The 8,638-nt window shown below is 43.5% G+C and overlaps 1 pseudogene; it reads left to right on the forward strand.

Annotated features, from left to right (window-relative positions):
- Positions 1–364: 364 nt before the first annotated feature.
- LOC110552768 (large ribosomal subunit protein eL21-like) lies at positions 365–849 on the forward strand (annotated as a pseudogene).
- The last annotated feature ends 7,789 nt before the right edge of the window (positions 850–8,638 follow it).

The following is an 8,638-nucleotide window of genomic DNA, read 5'->3' on the forward strand; positions in this document are numbered from 1 at the left end:
AAACAAAAATAAAATAAAATAAAATTATATTCACACAAAAGTATTAAAATCTGCCAGGTGGTGGTGTATATCTTTAGTCTCAGCGCTCAAGAGGCAGAAGCAGGCAGATCTCTGAGCTCAAGGCCAGTTTGGTCTACAGAGTGAGTTCCAGGACAGCTTGGGTTACAGAAGAGAAAACAAACAAACAAACAAACCAACCAAAAACCAAGCTGGGCTTGGTGGAGCATTCCTGTAATCCCAGCACTCAGGAGGCAGAGGCCAGTGGATCTCTGGGAGTTTGAGGCTAGCCTGATCTACAAAGTGAGTAGTGGACAGAACACGCTTCTTTTCCACCGTGGCAGCCATCTTGCAGTAAGTCACCAAGATGAGGAACACCAAGGGGAAGAGGAGGGGCACTCGCTATTTTCTCCAGGCCTTTCAGGAAACATGGAGTTGTTCCTTTGGTCTCGTATCTACAAAAAAGGAATCTACAAAAGGGTCACACTGTAGATGTCAAGAGGAGGGGCACTGTTCAAAAAGGAATGCCCCTCAGTGTTACCACGGCAAAACCGGAAGAGTCTACAGCGTTACCCACCAGTCGTGGGCATCATTGTAAACAAGCAGGTTAAGGGCAAGATCCTGGCCAAGAGAATCAACGTGCGCTTTGAGCACAATAGGCACTCAAAGAGCCGGGACAGTTTCCTGAAGCACGTGAAGGAGAAAGACCAGAAGAAGACGGCGGCCAAGGAGAAGGGTACCTGAGTTCAGCTTAGGAGCCAACCTGCTCCCCCCAGAGAAGCACACTTTGTGAGGACCAACGGGAAGGAGCTGGAGCTGCTGGAGCCCACTCCATACAAGTTCATGGCCTGATGTACAAAAAAATAAAGTACTGGACTGTAAAAAAAAAAAAGGGGGGGGGGAAGAACAACAAAAAGAAACAAACAATATTAAAATCTATAGGAATTTTGTGTCCCATCACTGTAGTCCTTGTAAAAAGTGGTCCATTATCCTGTACATATATCACTAACTTCTCTAGTACATAGGGTTTCTGGTTTGTTTGTTTTTAATCTGTGTGCGCTTTTATGCGTGTGTATGCTTTGGTGTGTGTGCTTTTTTGTGTATGAGTGAGTGTATGCATGTGTGTGTGTGCCCGTGCGCAGGTGTCTATATGTGCATGGCTTTCTTGAGGGTGCATATATTGATGCTGGACATCCTTGTCACCCTCTCTGCCTTAGGTTTTAAGACAGTCTCTCCCACTGAACCTGGAATGTACCTTTTTGGCTAGACTGGCTGACCAGCAGGACCCTGGCACCTTCCAGTGTCACACTTCCCTACTCCCTCCCGGGCTATGGTTACAGACTTGCACACAGCTCCTGACTTAATGTGGGTACTGGGGATCTGAACTCAGATCCTCATGCCCACACAGGCCCAACAAGCACTTTAACCACTAGGTATCTCCCTAGCTTAGTGTTTTCTTTCCTTCCTCTCTCCTTCTCTTCTTCCTCCCATCTTATTTCCCTTTGGCATTGCTGGGGATTGAAGCTTTGGTGGCATGCACGAGAGGCAAGCACCATCACATAAGTTTCCTATTTGGCTCTTCTGATGCAGGTCCACCTCTGATTTTCTCTCTTCTTTCTACTAACAAGGTTTCGTTCCTATGGCCAGTGTGATATCATAAGGTCTGAAACAATGCAGACTTATCTGACACCATTCTTTTGTGTTATTCCTGTGAGTAGGCATCACTGCAAAAAAAAAGACAAAACCCCTCAGCAGCAAATGGTGGTACCAGCTCTGGCTAACCAGCTTAACGAGTGCCTGGCCATTCAGCTGATCTAGTTAATGCTGGCAATTGTATCTTAGATATCTCAAGAATGAAAACAAAAATAAGTTTCATTTTATGGAGAAAGTTTGTTGATCTACAAATCTAGGTTACCATGTGTTTAACAAATTCCATTTTGAGAAAAGTTGCACTCGTGCTAAATGTTCTCAAAAGAAGAGCTGGTTTCCCTCCATGGAATGTCTCCCTCATACCATGCCATGGAGCACAAAGCAATTAGCTCAAAGAACACTTTAGTCTCATTTACACTGGCTTGAAAAGATGCCAACATCTACTAAGGGGCAAGAGACACATGTCAGAGTCGGCAACAGGCCCTCAACAAATCCTTGTCTGCACAGTTGTTCATAGCAGCTTCACTCGGTGGAGCGAAAGCTGGCGGCCGCCCAAGTGTCCATCACCAGATGAATGGATAAACAAAACGTGGCATATACACACAATGGAATACTGATCAGCCATAAAAAGGATGAGACCTGAATACCAGGCTAAGTGAAGTGGGGCAGACAGGGTAAATGCCTCATGCACCCACTCACGGAGAGACGGAAACAGCAGAGAGACTACTGAGAGCTGGGGAGAAGGAGAATTGGCAGTTACTGCATAGTTGGGATAGAGTTTCTGTTTGTGATGATGAATAAGTTTCGAAGGACTGGAGAAGAATCCCTGTTATGGATGTGCTGAATGTCACTGACCTGTACACAGAAAAGCACTTAAAATGATAAATCAGCTGCTAGATATATTTTACTACAGTAAAATGTTACGAGGAAAAACAAAGCACTAGACATTTATGTTGTGCTGTGTGTGTATAGTATATATACCTCCAATGTGTGCAGATTATACAATAGTGAATGTATAGGAAAATTCCTGTAGGATATATTTTCACTTGCTAAGGAGTGAAGGAGGGTATTAGGAGATAAATCCATCTCACCGCCCCCCCCTCACCCACCACGTTATGAAAGGTGTAACCTCTGTCCTGGTTTCATTTCTGCTGCAGTGATAAAGGGAAGAGAGAATTTATTTCCACTCACAATTCCAGGATACAGCTCAGCATGTCAGGAATGTCACAGTGACAGAAGCTCAAAGCAGCCCATCCCATCACAACACAGACAAGAGTGAAGAGAAACAAATACATGCCTATTGCTCACTTGTTTGTGCTCAGCTTTGTTTCTCCACTGTTACATGGTTCAGGACCCCTCCTTAGGGGATGGTGCCACCCACATGGGGCTGAGTCCTCTTAAGACTTTCCTCAGCCAGGCAGTGTGCTACAGGTCTTTAATCCTAGCACTAGGGAAGCAGAGGAAGGTGCATCTCTGTGAGTTAGAGGACAGCTTGGTTTACAGAGTGAATTCCAGCACAGCCAGAACTTTGACTCAAAAAAAAAAAAAAAAAAAAACAAAACAAAAAAAACAAACAAACCCAAAAAACTTTCCTCTATAGACATGTCTGCATGCCAATCCAATGTAAATTATCCTCCCCAGAGTGAGGCTCTCTTCCTAGGTGACTCTTGTATGATAGTTAGAATTGACCACCACACTCCTCGAACTTCAAAATGTGCCTGATTTAGATAAGGGCTCTGGGATTATGGTTAGCTATAAGCTTGTTCTGGGATGAAGTATGTCTCTATTCCATGATGGCTTCTATGTGTAAGAAAACATGGCCATGTGAGGGGAGAAGCAAGGATAATGCCATGAGATGATTGGAGGGGACTGATGTGTTCATCAGCCCAGGAAGGTCCAGGGTTGTCAGAAGTCCTCCCTAAGACAGGTGGAACAAGGAAAGGCTGCCTAAGGTTTGAGAAGCACGGTCTTACTGGCAGTGATTTCAGGCTTCCAGTGCTCAGAACTGTGAGCTCTTGGACAAGTGTCTGTTTTCATAAGCTGCCTATTCAGGGATACTGTGCTGGAATAGTCCTAGAAAACCAACATCGTGGACTACGTGAAGGCAGACGGAGAGACCCAACTTTGCAAAGGTCCTCTGATCTCTGTTGAGCACTGTGGCATGAGCTCTTTCTCACAATAAGAAAAAAAGATCTCTAACATGATAGCACTGCACATCTACCAGAACAGCTAAAAGCAAAGACAAAGGCAGAGCAGCTAGCATCACCATGCACTTTGTGACACCAGGGAACCAAGGATAGCCGTGAAAGCCAAATACCTGTGTCCCACCAATGCCAATCTTTTGTTTGTTTCTTTGTTTTATTTTTTTTCAAGACAGGGTTTCTCTGTGTAGCTCTGGATGTCTTGGAACTTACTCTGTAGACCAGGCTGGCCTCCAACTCATAGATCCACCTGCCTCTGTCTCCTAAGAGCTGAGATTAAAGGCGTGTGCCACCACCCCCTGGCACCAATGCCATTCTTAAAAGTGCAGACATATTCTACATGTTCCTCCTAAGGCAGATCAAACTGCTTACAGCAGCACATGCCCTAAAAGCCCACCAGCAGAGCAATGGGTAGCAAAGTATAAAACCTGTGTCATATTCACAGGCCAGAATACCCTGAAGGGTAAGAAAAACCGACTAATGCTCCACCAGACAAAAAGGTGGAAGCCCGCAAATTTGGTCAACATTATGTTGAAAAAAGACACTGGATGCAAAAAAATATATACTACAAAATCTCATTTCCACAGAGTTTAAATATGGCTAAAAACTATCATTTGGTGTTCTTATGATCACTCTTTTAAGGGAGAGTAGACTAATGGGTTGTTGAGGTATGTGATTTGAATACTTTCTGCAAGCAGCTTATAGTTTGATAAAATGACTACTATAAAAAGACATTTAAAAGTCATCTGTTTTGAAATTAGACTTCGTCGGTTTCCTTTGGTCCTTCAGAGCCTATGGCTCTTGTCTCTGCTCTTTCTCATTTAAAAATGTATCAGAAACTTACTCTTGTTGCAAAGCATTGTCCCAGGTAGCAAACCCCACCTTCCCTCCAGGAGGGAGACAGCTGTTTTGAAAGCTTGGGGAACTGTCTAGAAACTGCTTGCCATGACTTTCTATGAATCCTCAAGGCTCTTGCCTATCAGGGCTTCACAATCCCTCCTTGGCTTCTGCAGAAACCTGTTTTGACCTAGTGGTTACCTCCCAGCTGGCATTTCTGGCTTTTGCCCAAGAAAACCCTGCTTGCTGATCTCTTGTCTCTAGCTTTCCCCAGCTGTTCTTAATCTTTGATCTCTTAACCCGCCATCTTGGATATGTGGGTTCTTCCTTACTTCCTCCCTTCCATCACTGCCTTAAGAACACAAGAAATGAAAATTTCTTTACATTTTTGTTTGTAGCCCATGGACACCATTTACTACCAACACACCGAAAAAAAGAGTATTGTTCCACCCCCACATGATAAACTTTGATTTCTCCCTTTGCATAGATAACATTTGTATCGGCTACAAATCTTCGAGAACAAACATTTCTGACTTCAGTAACAGGTAAACAAATATCACCACCACCATTCTGCCTTATGGGGAGGTACTAACTATGTAATAAGACAAGAAAAATAAATTAGAATTTCAAATACAGAAAAAGAAAAGGCAAGCCATGAGGTGGCTCAGTGGGTAATGGCTCTGGCTGCCGACCCTGACCCCAGATGGTGGAAGGAAAGAACCAACTCTCGTGGGTTGGCCTCAGGCTTCCATGCACATGTTGTGGCAAGTCCCCTACAAACAAACAAACAAACAAACAAAAAAGGGAGGGTACTATTACTTGAATATGTTAGAAATCTCAAATGACTCAATTAAAAAATACTAGAGCTGCTGGGTGCGGTGGCACACACCTGTAATCCCAGCACTCTGAGAGGCCAAAACAGGCAGATCTCTGTGGGTTTGAGGCTAGCCTCATCTCCAAAGTGAGTTCAGGACAGCCAAGGATACATAGAGAAACTCTGTCTTGGAAAAAAAAAATACTAGAGCCAATGAGAGGCTTGGCAGAGTGAGGATGAGGTAAAGATTTTTTAAATCAATAAATTCTCCTTATACAAGCAATGACTATACACAGAATTTATTTTAAAAAATGCTTTAAAATAGGATCATGAGAATATTTAATAAGAAAAATTTAGGATCTGTTTTAAGAAAGTTCTAAAATTTTGTTATTGGAAGTACAGCCTATTCCGAATAACTAGATATGCATTCCAAAATGCTGAATTGGAAAAATACCATGGAAATAAAATCTTTCCCCATTTAATAAGAAACACTATTGAATCAAGTAAAAAAAAAAAATCCCACTGAGGGCCTGCTAGATAAAAAGAACAAAAACAGAAAATGAAAACTCAAAAGTTGTCAAGAGAATGTGGAACAAGAATAACAAATCCAAAACAAATATTCTCCATGAGGATAACGAAAGCAAGCTTTAGCATCTTTAGCGTCTGGGCTACTATTCATCTGGTTAGTTTTTATCCAACCATTTTCTTCCTCAGTCTACATAGATTTTTCTTTATAAAAAGTCAGTATACAGACTCATGGGGGGAAATGTTTTTGAATCTCTGGAACCAATAATCTCAACAATCTATTTTAGAGCATCTTGCTTTTGCATTTAGCATATTTTTTAATTGTGTTTCTCTATCTGTATGCCATCATATTCTTTGTAGCAGAAGTCTAATACACCACTGTATGTATTTGTAAAACCTGACAGTCACTAATTTATCAGGAGTTTCTCCTTTACTCTGAGTCAATTTTTCAGCATAACAGAAGATTAATAACAATAGCTGGCCTCACCATGTATTTTTAAAATGCACTGTGACGTGACAGTAACACAAGCAGGAGCTAAGCCCAGTGGCACAGAACCTACTTACTGTATCCAGTAACCTGAGGCAAGAAGATGGTAGGGACCAGCCTGGACTACAGTGAGATCTTATCTCAAAAAATCGTGACCTACAGGAAAGTAGCTAATAAGCGGACAGTTTTAGAGAGCAGGCGCTCATAAATGAGTCCCTGAGTATCATCTCTGCTGCCCTGGGCTATCCCACTCTTTCTTCCCTTTAGTCAGAGAGTCAGACAGGACATGTTGGTGCTCCACTGTGATTTAGAGAAAGAATGGTGCAAGGGCACCATTGCTGCTGTAAAAATGTGCAGTCTGGTGGGCACCCAGCACCTACGGAACTGAAGGGCAGCGCGTTTGCTGTGGGGCCCTGCTTTTCCCGCTTTCCTGGGCCTACATGTTTTGACAGATTACAGTGTACTGTATCTTTGTCAATGTCAGTGGCATCACCCTCGGCCCGTACTTCTAAATACATGCGCCTCTGGAAGACATTCAAGACCCCAATCTACTACAGTACTATGGTAGCCGGGGAGCCCCAGGCCGATTCATACCCTCTGTGAAAACCTCAGGAGGAGGACCGGTGAGGCCGGACCAAAGGCCCACTCTTGAAATGTAGCATGCATGGCTTCAACAGATGTTTCCCACACTCACCGCGCGCTGCAGCCACAGACTTCCTTCCTCACACAGGGACCACTCCAACGTGCGCTGTCCTAATCACTTAAGTTCCTAAATCAATTAATTGGTGGTAGTGTGGGCCGCCTCTGTCTGTCTGCCTGTCTGTCTCTCCAGTTCCAGGAACTGACCCAGAACCTCACACATGTTGGGCAAGGACCTCACCTTGGAGTCCCAACCTGAGCAGCTTCCCAGCTCCCTCCTCCGCATGTCTTTCCTGCCCTGCTGACAGAGTTACCGAGGGCTTACTGAGTCCCGGCGCTCCTAACACTTCAGTTGGTACCTTGTTTAGTAAGTCTAAACCTGGATGCGTTCTTCTAGCGTCTGTTTTAGGTTCAGGAGCTGAAGGAGTTTGATGCATAAAGTAATTTGAAAATAGTGATTGGCCAGGTCTCTAAGTGAGCGGCATAAAGCAATGCCCCAGGTAGGAAGGAAGAGAGCAGAGAGGGATAACGGTGTCAGATAGAGAGCGAACTCTGCCTTCAGATAAACAAGTAACTTTGAGCAGGTCCCTTATCCCCCATGTTGGGGGATAGTTATATTAGGTGTTATCTTTAATGCCTCTGAAACTAACTTTAATTGGGCATCTCTTTTATCTTTGCCTGCTTGTTTTCCTTGCTTTCTTTTTTAACTAAATCTGGCAACAGACAGGCTTTGCCCACACTGTCACCTGCCAAGGCTCACAGAAATGGCTGATGGGAGGGAAGGGGAGAAGGGTGACGACTCCGTATTCAGTCACTTAAATTTCTGCTGAGGGGATTTGATTTTCCTTAGGATAACATCCTTGACAAGAAAAATACTGCACAGTTGTAAACTACATTTTACATTTCCTTAAAAAAATCTTTTGGCTTTCAAGGGAAGCGGGATGAAAATGGAGATTGAAACAGTGTAACACTATCACTGAGACAGTTACACTGAAAATCTCCCATAAACAAAGCTCCCCTGTATCCAGGTCCCGTCCCCCCAACCCCCTTGTCTGCCCCTCTGCTCTTCTGGTCTGGTTTCCCTCTTTCAACCTGGGATTTTTGGTTAGCACTGGATTTTCGTGCAGACACAGGTCACCTTGGGCCAAGATTCTAAGGATTTTCCTTGATTAAGTTGAGCCTAAACTATCAACCTGTTACCGGGTCCAGATTTCCTCAATGAGACTTTTGTGTGCCTGACAATGTAACTTTTATTTGTGCAGTCACCAACATAGATATTTGCTCCACTCTGCACAAAGTGTTACCAACGTTTACTTTGTGTCACTGTTTCTCTTTAGTAACCAAGAAAAGCAAAAACAAAGTACAAGCAAAGTGCTTATTCAGAAAGAAATCTCAGATTGTTCCTTAAACCTGCTCCTGGCAGCAGATACAGACTTCTGAGCGATGTGGAAAATATGGAAAGTACTTGGCTGATACACAAAACCCAAG

The sequence above is a fragment of the Meriones unguiculatus genome, chromosome 12 (assembly GCF_030254825.1).
Source record: "Meriones unguiculatus strain TT.TT164.6M chromosome 12, Bangor_MerUng_6.1, whole genome shotgun sequence".
NCBI classification, from domain to species: Eukaryota; Metazoa; Chordata; class Mammalia; order Rodentia; family Muridae; genus Meriones; species Meriones unguiculatus.